Source organism: Astatotilapia calliptera, chromosome 23, assembly GCF_964374335.1.
Source record: "Astatotilapia calliptera chromosome 23, fAstCal68.1, whole genome shotgun sequence".
Taxonomy (NCBI): Eukaryota; Metazoa; Chordata; class Actinopteri; order Cichliformes; family Cichlidae; genus Astatotilapia; species Astatotilapia calliptera.
The window spans coordinates 30549808-30564951 of NC_137443.1; the positions used below are offsets into that span (position 1 = coordinate 30549808).

The 15144-nt window shown below is 46.0% G+C and overlaps 1 long non-coding RNA gene across 1 annotated transcript; it reads left to right on the forward strand.

Moving 5' to 3' along the window:
• The first annotated feature begins 12716 nt into the window (after positions 1–12716).
• On the forward strand, positions 12717–13620 carry LOC113016689 (uncharacterized). Its single transcript, XR_013905482.1, has 2 exons — positions 12717–12849; positions 13101–13620. It is a non-coding gene; the product is annotated as an uncharacterized LOC113016689 (long non-coding RNA).
• Positions 13621–15144: the final 1524 nt, after the last annotated feature.

Below are 15144 nucleotides of genomic sequence, written 5' to 3' on the forward strand. Positions count from 1 at the left end.
CTGTCATTTAATTGTTTGTTTATTTATTAATTGTTGCATTACTTTTTTACTTTGGTGACATGTGGGGGGGAGCTCTTTATGGTAAAAATGGCCTGTATTTGTATAGCGCTTTATCAGTAGAAGAAGCTGCAAAACCTGTAAAAATACACTTGCAAGCACAAAATGTATGCTCTGCTTCACATTTGCACAGATTGGAGCCTTTGGCAGCCCAATTCTGGCCCCTGGGCTTTATGTTTGACACTGCTGCTCTACTGCATTTTGCTGTCATTTATGGTCACGCTAGTTCCTTTGTCTTTTCTCCCCACTGCTGCCTCCATCTTTGTGTAAGTAGGCGTGGAGCACAGTAGGGATAACAGAAGAGAGCATTGTGTGACAACTTAGCTTGTAATTCATCTAAAAAAAGGTGGACCAAACCCAAAACATCTGTGTAGCAGAAGACCCCATTACCCCTGTGGTGGAGACTGAGCCGGACAGCAAGCAAACAAACACAAAACTGTGTGCTCCAGTGGTGCTTGACCAGTGTTACCAGAGTGCACTCAACTTGGATAACAACTCAAGTGTTTTCAACTGAGCATACAGTAGATGAGGCGGCATTAATTGCGACGTTTCTTTAGGTGTGTGTATGTGTGTGTGTGTGTGTGTGTGTGTGTGTGTTCTCAGGCCCCAGCGCACCAAGTTGATTAGAAAACACACAGTTGGTGCACCAATTAATCCACCTGGCACGGCTCTCTGAACTACTCTGGCCCACCTGACTTCCTGCAGCTGAGCTAAAACCACACCTGCTACCTAATCTAGAAGTCTGATAGCAGGGAAGCTAGTCCTGGGCCCTGTATTATGAAATGTATTAAAATACGCAGTGTATCCTTCTGTTATCTGGCTTAACACTGGCAATCAGGATAAGTGGTCACACAAAGCTGATTATTAGCACACTAAGCTAACCCGGGGTTTCCCCTGCACGTTTGCAAGGGGTGATTGGGGTGGTGCTGGCAGCATCGGACCGATCACAGTTATGAATAAGTGTACTGTCAGCAGAGCAGATGATTTCACACAAGAAGAAAAATGGGGAAAAAATGAAGAGGTTAACCACATTATAGACTGAATGTAACACAGATGCTGCAGACGAAGCAGTGGTGTGAGTGTGTCTGAGAAGAAAAGGCAGTGTACTGCATGAACGTGTGAGCACTGTACATGCGTTGGTCAGTAAGATTAAATATTAATAAAGTCTGAGCTATTTGGAGCCAGGAAGGAAAGACAGCAAAACAAAAACAAACAAAAAATGCAGACTGTAAGTTAATGGACTTATGAATATCACAACTCTATGATTAAGACACGGGAGAATCTGATAGTGTTTCTATTCTTTCAGCCCCAGCCCTGGTGGTGTTTAAGGGTCTGAGTAATGAAGGCTGAGTCTATGTGCAAATTTGGTTACAAAGTACAAACGGGTACTCTATTTTACGAATGTATATTAATACTTTACAACTATTTTATTGCTGGTTAAGTTATATTGAAGCATCTATATTTCTCAGTGATGCTAATCAGGGGGGAAAGGTTTTAAATGACACACTCCTGCAAAAAATAAAGGAATTTAGAACACATATCAGATCTCAATGGGGGAAAAAGTCATGCTGGAGAGCTATACTCATATGGGCTGTATAATGTGTAAGGAACAAATGGATCACCTACACAGGACTGAATGTAAAGATACCGCAAAAATCTAAGTGAAAAATCATCACTGACCCACCATGAAACCAGTCATGCTGAATGATACAGGCAGAATAACATTTTCCACAGCTTCTCACAGGACACCAGTGGCAGACCTGCTTATTCTGTTATTCTATGGCAAATGCCAATTGGGCTCCACGGTGCCAGCCAGTGAGCAGTGGGCCCACTAGAGGACATCGGGCCCTCTGGCCACCCTCATGAAGTTTGTTTCTGGTTGCTTGGTCAGAGACATTCAGACCAGTGTCCTGCTGGAGATAATTTTTTAGCTCTCCTGTGGCTCTCCTCATCCTTTTGCCCAAAAGAAGCTGATATCGGTCCTACTGATGGAGTAAGGACTTTCTATGGCCTTGTTCCGTGGCAGCACCATAGAAGCGCCATCCTACAGCATTCCCATTGTGTCAATATACAGTTTGGGTCAATGAAAGGAAAAACATACTATGGGCTAGATCGGTCAGTAAGCTAACCAGCTCAGTATGCAGCCTTTCATTTCCCTCACATCAATATTCCTGTCCTTGTTTTGTATTCCAGTACTTTCAGATAAAGTTCATGGAGGACTGAGTAGTTGCTTAGTGTGTGTGTGTGTGTGTGTGTGTGTGTGTGGGGGGGGGGGGGGGGGGGTTTCAACTTTTGAAACTACTACATTCGTCACACAGAACTGACAAGATTCTCCCAGCTAATGCAGGAAAAAAAGCACGACACAAAGTGTTTCATCCTCCTGTAAACCTGTCTGAAGCCACCCTGAACATTTAATACTTCTTCCTCTGTAGTGAAAAGGGTGTTTTGGAGGGAAGCTGACAAATGTCAGAGGTTGATAGCTAAACGGTGGGCCGAGTAGCGGGGGGTCTGGAGAAACAAAGCAAGAGAAAATGGCATTCTGTTGTGGAGACACTCAGCTATAGTGACAGCTACCACAGTGCGCATCATACGCTAATGGCAGGCTGCCTTGATGCAGGTGTCTGAACCTAAAGAGCACCTTTCAGTCACATCGGCGTGTGAGAGATCGGTCCGTTAAGAGTTGGGGGGGGGGAGCAGATGGAAAGTTTTCCTCTCGCCTCGTGAATGTCGTGTGTGTGATTAGGAATGTCAGCACGGCTATTTTAGGCTGACATCTTCAGAAAAGAACTCATCAGCCTTTTGCGCCGTGATGTACGAGCGAGGAGCAGAAATTGTCCCGGTGTCAGGGAAACCTGACAAATGTCTCGCAGAGAGGAAAATCAGCCGGCTCGAGAAACTTTATGGAACATTATCTGCCAAGGACAGTTTGTTTTTGCAGTAAGGTGATGATGTACAGCTTTTGCACATCAAGCTTAGGCGTGCGTTCCTCTGGTCGTCAGGCTAAGCTGAATCTGATCCTGGTTAGATGTGATAATGGGCTGTAAAGCCCTTTCTTTCTTTTTTCTCTCTTTTTTTTTGCAACACTATGCACAAATGCCCAAACAACAACTTTTAGGCGCATCAGACAGTCATAAATAATGACTCCACGTTGTTTTCCTGCATGTACCGCATGTGAAACATGACGCAGTGATGAAACATGTCACATCTTCTCCTTTGTGAATTGTTTCCCACAAGTACCCCTCGAAGGCCTAATTGAAAGTGGCACACGGTTTGATTTGTATTCATGAACGAGCCGTGCAGCTGTTGCCGCTCTCTTGTCAAGCTGTTGCCGTTGCTGTTCATGCAAACTTCACATCGGCTGTTTGGACGGACAACAGGAAGTGCCTTCCGTTTCCTCGGGAAACGCTTTACATTGCTGTTTAATTGCTAAACTGTGTCGACATCATTCAGGAAGTATCAAGAGTATTCTCTACAACCGGTTGAGTTAATTGTGCATGGGTGTATGTAATTTAACTGTTCTAAATATGTGAAAGTATGACTTAGCCTGAGCGATTAAATTTCACTAAGGAGGGGCTGACACGCAGCATGGCGACTGCAGTTGCTCCGAGTGGCTGAACACGCTGTAATAGGCTCCTAAATAAAAGAACAGTAATAAAAAAAAGGAAACCTTTTATTTGCCACTGAAAGAACAACCTGTGCTATACAGTATCCACTCCAGAGCACAGGCTTTTGAATAAACCATTAAAAAAAAAATCACAGGTTTGTGACAGCTGAGCTTGGCAGTTATAGGACCGTGTGTGTCTCCGATTCAGCTCTGTTTCCCTCTATCGTTTTAATTAGTGGTAGACTGTGATTTTGCTCTTATGTGACTTGGACTCTGAATACAATCCCGTAGAGCTGCCACTTAAGTGTTTCCTGGAGTGCAAAATCCACATTATGCGTTTGACAAAAGACAAGGAATGCTGTCTTTGTGGAGACTAAATGCCCTGTCTCATTATTTATGCACTTGCCTTATTGAAATCCGGAGAACTTTTACTGCAGGAGACGAGGGGGACATGCCGGAGAGGGCAGGCACTCGCCTGCCATAATGGCCTATATAAAGGTAAGTTAACAGCGGGAGATGTTTTACAGCCAGTTGAAGTGAAGAATATAAGGAGCAAATCTCATAGACCTCATGGCTTTGTGCGAACCCTTAAAATTTTACAGCCTATGAGTAGAAGTGCCATGGATGTAGCCCATAGTACGAAGCAGGGTTGATGTGAATTCTCTCCAAAAAATGGATGGCTTCCAGCGCTTTGAGCAAATTCATCCCGTGCTCCTCTGCAAACGAGCCGCCATGTTAACACTATTGACATTAGCGATGTAGGCATACTGGGCTGTGGAGAGGACAGCTGAGTGTGTGCCGTCGTCCCCGCGGCAGTATTCAGCGTTTGTCTCCGTGACCCAGAACTACCTACTGACAAAAGTGCCACCTCATTTCAATGCTAATGTGCCGTTATGGGTATTTTCAAAGCGTTGCTGCTGTTTATTATGATTCAGCTTACCTCAGAGGCGCTGGTTAATCCTGTAGATCCCTGCAGAGCTGCTCTGTACCAAGGGGTCATAGAGATAGTGTTTAAATAGACTCTGTTTAACGTATTATTCCAAGGGGACGACCACAGGTCTGTAAACAGCTGACAGTTTTGCAGTTTCTTCCATTTTTCCTGCACATTTAGTGTTCACAAAAGAGGCAAAGATTACAGAACTGAATGTTTCTTTATTTCTGGTGTAGCACAAAGCATCTCTGAGCTCTGCACCTCGTTTGCAGTCATAACCTGGAGGCTCACACTGAGCTGTCGCCGACATTGGCTCTTTGTGGATTTGAATCAGCAAAATCAAATGTGGTCACTGTGTAATAGAGGAGAAAACAATTTCAAGTGCTCTCCAGCTGTTCACTTTAATAGACAGCTACTAGAAAATGTATGTAGCTGTTTACATACCAACAACTGTCTTGAGAATCAGAAAGAGATGCAACATTGAAATGGTAGCAACTGATTCTCAGCAGTGACTTTTACAGTGTCAGCCACCAGGAGGAGAGTTATAGACCCTGTGACATCTAAGCACGCTAGTCAAGTACCCCAACCCAATTCTATGTTCCATTTAATTCAGTTTTATTTTGTTTACATAGCAACAATTAACAACAACAATTGACTCAAGGTGCTTTATGCCCGACAATATTGGAGAAAAGGATATATTTCTAATATGCAAGGACTTGGTGAATGTGGGAAAAATGGACTACTACATAGAGAGAGAAGGTAAAATTCAATGATATGCAGTAGTGGCAAGACTAGGACGAAGTGTTCAGTGCATCATGAAAAGTTCCCCACACCCTAAGGGAGGGTTCAGGGTCACCTGATCCACGGAAAGTTTTGTATCTAATCCTAAAGGTAGAGAGGGTGTCTTTCTTCTGAATCCAAACTGGGAGAGGTTTCCACAGAAAAGAGGCCTGAAAGCCAAACCCTCTGCCTCCCATTCTACTTTTAAAAACTCGAGGAACCACACAAGCCTGCGATTAGAGAGCAAAGTGGTCTATTACGATGATATGAAATAGGGTCCTTGAAAATATTGGAGGGCATAAACCGGTCCGTGGCGCAAAAAAGGTTGGAGACCGCTGATTAAGAGGACCCGAGGGAAGCTCGGAAAGCTAAGCAGAAGTTATTTGGAGAGGAGAGTGACTGCCGTTGGTTGAAAAGAGAGGTAAAAAAAAAAAAAACTTCAGTGGTGTTGCACACTATTTTATATTATTTTTTAAAGTCATTGTTAACCCTTTAAAGCCGGTCAGAGCAGCACGCTCCGTTTTGCGTAACTATTTTTAAATCCCTGTAGAACACGAACCCTGTAAGCTAACGCAATAAACCAGAGGAGTTGTACTCACATCTCATGCCATCAGCTTGTCCTCGGTCACAGTTTCCTTCCACACAAAGCTTTGCAAAAATTGCATAAAAAGCGCTTGCAGGAACAAAAACATAATATTCCAGAAACAGCTTTGCCGGTCCGATCAGCTGTTCATAACACTTCCCACAGTGAAACAGACATCAGTGCGAACTATCGCATGTCCGCCATTTCCTGGCCGAAACCGGAAGTGACGTCATTTTCGCAGAAATTGTAGTTTTTTACTTGTAGCCTTAAAAGCCTATACTGGTCATGTTTGACTTTTCTGAATAGTTTCTGGGATGCTTGGAACTCAAATTGCACTGCTGGAAATAGTTTATTTTGATGCACCTGCAGTTTTCTTTGCAAATTTGCATCATAGGATTGGTTTTTTTGTTTTTCCTGCAGTATATAAAAATTGGTGTATCTCCAAAATAAAACTATGAAGACACTCAAAATAAATTTCCTGTTGTTGTAAACTATTTTTTGCAACTTTTTTGTATTCACAGCTTTGCGGGATAAACCTCTTAAATTTCTCCAAGTAGAAATATATGTAAAAAAAAACCAAAAACGATTTTCAATTTTTTTGTAGTTTATTGCACTTTTTTGCAATTAATGTAATTACTATGGACTTAGTGCATACATATTATTAAAATATGGGCTATAAAAGTTGTATAGCAACTTGAAATGCTCCCACAAATGGCACTACAACATGTAAAAAAATAATATAAGCTCTGGCGGACTTGGTTCTATGGTAGGTCTTAAAGGGTTAAATAAATATCGTCAAATAATCGAGATCTCAATTTCAGTGAAAATAATCGTGATTATCATTTTTGCCATAATCGAGCAGCCCTAATATGAAATCTTCAAGCTGTGATGCAGTCTGATTAATTAAGACTTTGTATGTGAGGAGAAGGGTTTTAAATTCAGCTTTAGTTTTAACAGGATGAACTGTAGAATTCAACACAGTTGTACCATCCAAACTCAGACAGCTGGGCATCAGCACTCTGCAACTGGACTACACCCAACACACTCCAGCCTGTTAGAGTAGACAGCCGCATCGTCTCTACTCTGACGCTAACCACAGTGTCCCACAAGGCTGCATACTCAATCCACTCGTCTACTCACTGCTAATCTATCACTGCATTCCTGTGTGTGTATAAAACACCACTGTGAAGTTTGCAAATGACATTGCAACGGTGGGGTTGATCAGTGTGAACAACAAGGAGGCTTACAGGAAGGAGGTGGAACATCTGGCTCACTGGTGTGGAGTTAACAATCTTACCCTTAACACCATGAAGAACAAGGAGCTTATTGTGGACTTATGATGATACAGTGACACATCACACGCTCCACTTAACATCTAAGGGAGTGAGGTGGCAGTGTGTCTCTTTGGCTACGTTCACACTGCAGGTCTTAATGCTCAATTCCGATTTTTTGATCAAATCCGATTTTTTTGTCTGCTCGTTCACACTACAAATAAAATGCGACAGCAAACGCGCTCTAGTGTGAACGCTCAAAGCGGCCCGCATGCGCAAAAGAAGATGTCACACACAACGCGCTCTGTTTAGACCCAGAGCAACAGTATTGTTTGACTGATGGCCCTTAATATAAAGACTTCGGTCTTCACGTTTCCCAATTTTTGCTTTAAGTTATTTTGTTATTTACATAATAATGTAAATAACCTAATAATGATCCTTATTGCCGTTTAAGAGAGGAGCGGTGCTTCAAAGGATAGCTGTAGATTTCTGTCAGAATCTGCAGATTATACAGTACAAATAAAATGTTTACGTTGTCTTCCCAACAGTTTCACTGACATCCACACTGGATGGCCAGGAAGCGTTCGCGATGTCTTCTCGGGCGCTTCTCTGGCGCTGATAATTGGCTTCAGTCTTGTGTCAGTGACGTAAAAGGCGGATTTAATGCGACTTGACCGTTCAAACAGCAGTCGCTTTCTAAAACATCGGATATGTATCGGATTCAGTACCACATACGAAAGTGACCCAGATCGGATTTGAAAATATCGGATTTGCGCCGTTCACACTGTCATAGCATGATCGGATATGGGTCGCATAGGGTCAAAAAATCGGATTTGATGCGCTTTCGCCTGCAGTGTGAACGTAGCCTTTGAGCTTCTGGGAGTCCACATCGGCGATGACCTCACTTGGCACACCAATACAATTAGCCTGATAAAGAAAACCCTCAAATGTCTCCTGAACTTTTACAGATGCACCTCTGAGAGCATCCTGATTAGCTGCATTGTACTGTGGTTTAACAGCAGCTCTACAGTGAGTTGAGAAAACTGCCCAAAACATCATTGGGACTCAGCTCCCCTCCTTTGCTAACATAGTCTGGAATCACAGTCTGAAGACTGCTCACAACATCATAAAGACTCCTCACATCCAAACCACAAACTGTTCACTCTGCGTCGCTCTGGAAGGAGTGCAGGATCCTCTGCTCCCAAACCAGCAGACTGAAGAGCACTTTCTTCCACACTGCTGTCAGCCTGCTAAACTCTGATCACTGATAGCAACGCATGTATATATTGTTTGCACTTTGAACTGGATGCCAAACTTCCTTTCATTGTTTGAGTAATATACTTTTAAAATGACAGCAAATAAAATACAGTAGAATCAAATCTAATCCAGTCATTAAAGACATATGTTGTACAATCATTCAACCCTGCAAAAAGAATTCAAAGAAATTATTAAAAGGCCCAAATTACTGTTACATTCATGCTCTTGATGAGTGGATTTAATTGTCTGACCACAATTATCTGCTCAGCAGTGAAAATGAAGGCTGTGTGTTTCTTCATATAGTTAGGAAATCATCAACAATGCCATATAAATAAAGTTGAATTGAATTGAATTTAGACAAACTTTCTCTTTGTCGTTTTCTGTAATTTTACAATCTTATTTCTTATAATTTAAGTCATACTGAAACGTTTCTTTTCTATTAATTAAAGCAGCGATTCGTGATCCTACAGAATAACTAAGAACTGCCTTTAAAATGACATCTTCTTTTATATTAAGATGTCTCAGCTAAAAGTGCCTGTGGAATACACCAGGCACAGACACACGCACACACAGGTAGGTACAGCCAACTTCCACATTTATTCAAGTGTTGTTGTTTTGACAGCTGACTCAGTCACACAGTCTGACAGCTCACGAGCCCAGCTGATCTCTCTTCTGGCCGCTCCTCCTCGTCTCACTATAAACACAGCGGAGGGAGACCATCATCAGTCCATAAACAACATCAGCTGTTCTTACCGGCCTCGCAGCGCCGCCCTGTTGAGCCTTCCGCTCCACTCCTCCCCTGCAGCTGCGCCCGGGGCCACGCCTCCGCCACACACCCCCACCGCCCGTTCGAGGCCGGGGAGCCGTCCGGCCGAGCCAACTCCCCCCCCCCCGCGAGCGAGAGAGGAAATCGGCCACTGCCATCTGCGCCCCCGGCCTATGGATCACCTTGAACTTAAAGGGCTGCAACGCCAGATACCACCAGGTGATCCGGGCGTTGGCATCCTTCATGCGGTGGAGCCACTGCAGCGGGGCGTGGTCCGAACAGAGGGTGAATGAGCGTCCCAGGAGGTAATAGCGCAGGGAGCCGACCGCCCACCGGATGGCCAGGCACTCCTTCTCCACGGTGCTGTACCGGCGCTCGCACTCTGCTAGCTTCCGGCTGATGTATAGGAAAGGGCGGTCGGCCCCCCTTACCTGCTGGGACAAAACGGCTCCCAGCCCTCTGTCCAAGGCGTCAGTCTGCAGAACAAAAGGGAGGGAAAAGTTAGGAGTGTGAAGCAGCGGCTCCCCACAGAGAGCCTTTTTCACCTGCACAAATGCCGCCTGGCACGGCCCCGTCCACTGGACCAGATCCGGGGCACCCTTTCAAGTGAGATCGGTCAGGGGGCTGGTTAGCTGCGCAAACCCCGGCACAAAGCGACGATAGTAACCCGCCAACCCCAAGAACCGTCTCACCTCCTTTTTCGTCCTGGGGCGCGGGCAGGATGCGATAGCCGCCGTCTTCTCCACCTGTGGACGCACCTGCCCGCCCCCCAGGTGGTACCCCAGATACTGCACCTCCCTCCGTCCAACCGCGCACTTCTTCGGATTGGCCGTGAGCCCCGCCCCCCTCAGGGACTCCAGGACCGCGGCCACCCGCAGCACATGCTCCGCCCAGGTGTCGCTGTGGATGATCATGTCATCCAGGTAGGCGGCAGCATACGCTGCGTGCGGACGCAGTACCCGGTCCATGAGACGCTGGAAAGTGGCCGGGGCCCCGAACAGGCCAAACGGAAGTGTCACGAACTGGTACAAACCGTACGGAGTGGAGAAGGCCGTTTTCTCCCTGGCCTCGGCAGACAAGGGAATCTGCCAATAGCCCTTGGTTAAGTCCAGTGTCGTGAAAAAGCGGGCCGTGCCTAACCGGTCCAGGAGCTCGTCGACCCGAGGCATGGGGTAGGCATCAAAGCGTGACACTTCGTTCACCCTGCGATAGTCGACACAGAACCGTATAGACCCATCCTTCTTCGCCACCAGAACGATGGGGCTACACCAGGCGCTGTGCGACTCTTCTATTACTCCCATCCTCAGCATTTCCGCCAATTCCCTCTGCACGATTTTTCGCTTGTGCTCCGGGAGCCTGTAGGGCCGTGAACGCACCGTCACGCCGGGCTGCGTCACGAAATGGTGCTCGATGAGGGACGTCCGGCCGGGCAGGGGGGAGAACACGTCCGCAAAACGCTGTTGCAACGCGACAACAGCCGCTCTCTGGGCCTGTGTGAGATGGTCATCACAAGGGAGGGAGGTGGGAATGATAGAATTTGGCACCTCAGGCCCCAACTCATCTCTCTCCTTCACCAAGCTCACCAGAGAAGCGGTTTCAACCTCTCGCCACAGTTTGAGGAGATTGAGGTGATAAATCTGCGTGGCTCCCCCCCTGTCCGACCGAGCGACCTCATAGTCCACGTCCCCGACTCGTCGTGTGACCACAAAGGGTCCTTGCCACTTGGCGAGCAACTTCGAGCTGAAAGTAGGGAGTAACACAAGCACTTTATCTCCCGGTGAAAATTGCCTGAGCCTAGCCCCTCTGTCATACAGGCGTTGCTGACGCTGCTGAGCCTGGAGGAGCAAATTCTCCCGTGACAACCTCCCCAAAGTGTGGAGTTTTGCTCTCAGGTCCAACACTTACTGAATCTCATTTTTGGCGGGGCTCGGACCGTCCTCCCAGCTTTCTTTAATCAGGTCGAGCACCCCACGTGGCCTCCTGCCGAACAGCAGTTCAAAGGGAGAAAATCCCGTGGAGGCCTGGGGCACCTCCCGCACTGCGAATAACAGAGGGTCTAGCCAGTGATCCCAATTGCGTTCATCCTCGTTAATGAACTTCCGAATCATGGACTTTAAAGTCTTATTCAGCCGCTCCACCAGCCCGTCAGTCTGAGGGTGGTAGACGCTGGTCCGAATAGATTTAATGCCCAGTAATTCGTACAGTTCCCGCAGTGTACGAGACATAAACGACGTGCCCTGGTCAGTCAGTATCTCTTTCGGGATTCCGACTCGGGAGATGACCTGAAACAGTGCCTGCGCCACACTCTTTGCAGAGATTGTGCGCAGCGGAACTGCTTCCAGGTACCGCGTTGCGTAATCCACCAGGACTAACACAAAGCGGTAGCCGCGTGCACTCCGGTGAAACGGCCTGATGAGGTCCATGCCGATGCGCTCAAACGGGACCTCAATGAGGGGGAGAGGGTGCAGCGGCGCCTTCGGTATGGCCGGCTGGTTAACAAGTTGGCAGTCCGGGCAGGACGCGCACCAGCGGCGCACATCCGCTCGGATGCCCGGCCAATAAAATCGGGCCGTTATTCGCTCCAGAGTTTTCTCATAGCCCATATGCCCTGCCATGGGGTTATAGTGGGCCGCCTGGAAAAGCGTTTCCCGGCGGCCCTGCGGCACCAACAACTGGGTGTGTGTTTCCTCTGTCTGAGTGTCACGACTCACTCGATATAATCGGTCGTTTAATAAGACGAAACGCGGGTAGGTCTGCGCGGCCTCAGGGCGCACCACGTGACCATCAATAGCCATCACTTGGTCAAAGGCTGAGCGTAGGGTGCCGTCACGAGACTGCTCCAGTGGGAAATCACCCATGGGGGACACTTCCGGGGCCGGCGGGACGTCCCGTGAGGGACCCGCCGGCTCCTCCCCCCCGGAGTCAGTGTCGGACGACCCCGCGTCACCGCTGAACGCCGCGCACACGCTACACCCCGCTTCCGGTCGTGATCGCACCTCCGCGTACTGTCCCAGTAGCTGATGAAACCCCGGCCAATTGGTACCCAGAATCAGGGGGTGCGACAGGCGCGGGCTAACCGCCGCCGTTACTCTATGCGTTTTGCCCGTATACTTTAATAACAGCGGCACTATGGGATACCTGTGAACCAGTGGCGTCGTTAGGCCTATTTTAGGGGTGCTGAAGCCTCCCTAAAATATTCTTAAGCCCCCCTAAATAATTTGGTGGGGTTTTTTTTTTTAGTTTTTTTTAATTTTTTTTATTTTTAAACTTATTCGATTTTTTTTTTTACAGAACTTGCAGACAAATTCAATATAAAGATGCAGGAATATGAGTTTAAAGAAATAATAATATAAACCTGTCGCTATTCACACAAATATGATCATAACTCGGTTGGTCCCTTTCGCTTTACATTGTTAAGGTAGCGTCAGTGCTTCGTTATCCAATCCCTTCCAGTTGTTCACAGGGGACATCCACATGACTGAAAATCCAGTCCTCGTTTTCACTGCTACTTTACACTCCGCTCGTATACACCTGCAGAAACACTAGCGTGCATGTGGCAAACGGCAAGAAATCATGGATATACGCAAGTTTTTCAAGAAAGTAAGTCTTCATCACTGGCTGGTAGTAACAATTAGTTAGCTCCAGCTAACAGCAGAGAGTCCCATGTAAATAATGAACCAGGTGCTCCCCATTTTGTAAATAAAAACCTGGCTAGCGCACTAAGTTAAATTGTTAGCATAATGTTAATTTCTGTCACTCGTTTTAGCTCTGAAAAATCCAGCTGAGCTCATTCAGGTATGGTTATCATCAGTGGAAATAATAATAATCACTCCATCCCCATTAACCTGTAGGAGTCAGGGCAGAGGAGCACAGAGAGGCAGAGGGGAGAGACGTCTGCTGGAGAGGTGAGTCAAAGGATGGAGTCATTTGTGATGGAGACAGTCTGATTAGAATTTTATGGGACTCAATATGGATATGAAATATGAAACATTTCAGTCACGGTACAACATATAAGACCTGTTTAACTTGAGCTTTTATTTAGGAGAGTCAAGGTTAGAAAGTGGAGAGAGCAAAGAGAGAGATATGTATATAAGTCAAATTAGCCTGACTCACATATTTTTGAGGGTTCTATTTTAATATTACTTCAATTCAAGTAATTTAGTAATATTTTTCAGGGCTTTAAATTGCAACCATTTTAGTCACATGCGTGCTCAAAATATAATGTTTGTAACTTCAAAATATTTGGGAGCAACAAATTACTGTGGAGCGGGAGCAGAAGTCATGATATTAGCAATTTACATTACAATTCAGTATGTTTTAATGTATCTTGAAGGGTGAGGCAGAAGGAGTGGCTGAGGGAGAAAAAGGTCAACAGGCAAGTTCAAGTCAGAGAGAGCAAGGAGAGACAGAGGAGCTGCAGCAAATGGATCGAGAGGCAGAGGAAGATCAAGTTATTACAGAGAGAGGAGAGCAAACAGGCCAAGAGAGGGAAAATGAAGCAGCTGCAGCAACTCATTCTACTACAGGGTTTGATTTAGGTGACAAAGACACAGGGCCCAGACAGGTGAAGCTGAAGAGCTATCCACATGATACTTTTGGTACACAGAAGCGAGCATTTAACCACAGCTGGTTTGAAAAGCACAACTGGTTAGAATATTCAGTCAACCAGAATGCAGCTTTCTGCTTCCCATGTAGAGTGCTTGGCAAAAACATCAAACATGATAGTTTGGTCAGTAACGGTTGCAAGAACTGGAAGAAAGCTTTAGTCATCTTTGGCAAGCATGAGATGGCACAAACACATAAGGACAGTGTTGTTACATGGAAAAGCTACCAGGGAACTAGCAAACAGGGAAACGTTGCACAGATGATAGCAACTGCAAATGTGAGTGAGATAGTCGAAAGAAGAGAGTATCTCAGACGAATTGTTGCAGTCACCTCTATGTTAGGGAGACAGGGACTCCCTTTTCGTGGTCATGATGAAGGTGAAGACAGCCCAAACAGAGGGGATTTTCTTGCGTGCATAGAGCTTTTGAAGGAGTTTGATCCTTTTCTTCAAAAACATAATCCCCCATCAAATGCACAGTATATCTCACCAACATCCCAGAATGACATGATTGACTGTTGTGCCCAGGAAGTTACTAGTGTCATTGTATCTGAAATGACAAAGTCTAAAGTCTATTCCATCATGGTGGATGAGGCAAGGGATAAAAAGGCAGAGCAGTTAGCTGTTTGTGTCAGGTACGTGTCAGAGGGGGCAGTGAAGGAGCGTTTCCTTGCACTTGCAGAGATAAAATCATTTGATGCCCAGTCCATTGCAAATGAGATTCAGCAGCAGATCCAAAACTATGGTCTTGCAGAGCTTAAGTGTGTAGCACAAACATATGATGGTGCAGCCGTTATGAGTGGCTCCACTGGAGGTGTACAAGCACATTTTAGAAGGCTCCATCCTGAGGCTATCTATGTGCATTGTTATGCTCATCAACTCAACCTGGTTTTGTGCAATACTTGCAAGGCTGTCCCAGAGGCTGTGGAGCTTTTCAGCTTGTTGGAGTGTGTGTATTCTTTCTTCAGCACCTCCCTAGTCAATCATCATAAGTTCATGGAGACTCAGGCAAAGCTTGGATTGACAAAAACTGAGCTTGTGCAACTTTCAAACACTCGCTGGGCATGTCAGTTGCGATCAATCAGTGCAGTTCTTGAGACATTGCCTGCCATTTTGGAGTGCCTATCTGCAATTGGATCCCCCATAGCTGTTGGTCTCAGAGCAAAGCTCTACAAGTTCTCAGCAGTCTATGCACTACTGATGTTTCAGTCGATTCTGTCTGTAACCGAAGGACTCCACAAATTCCTGCAGAAAGAGACTTTAGACCTGGCAGAAGCTTTTATCTGCAAACA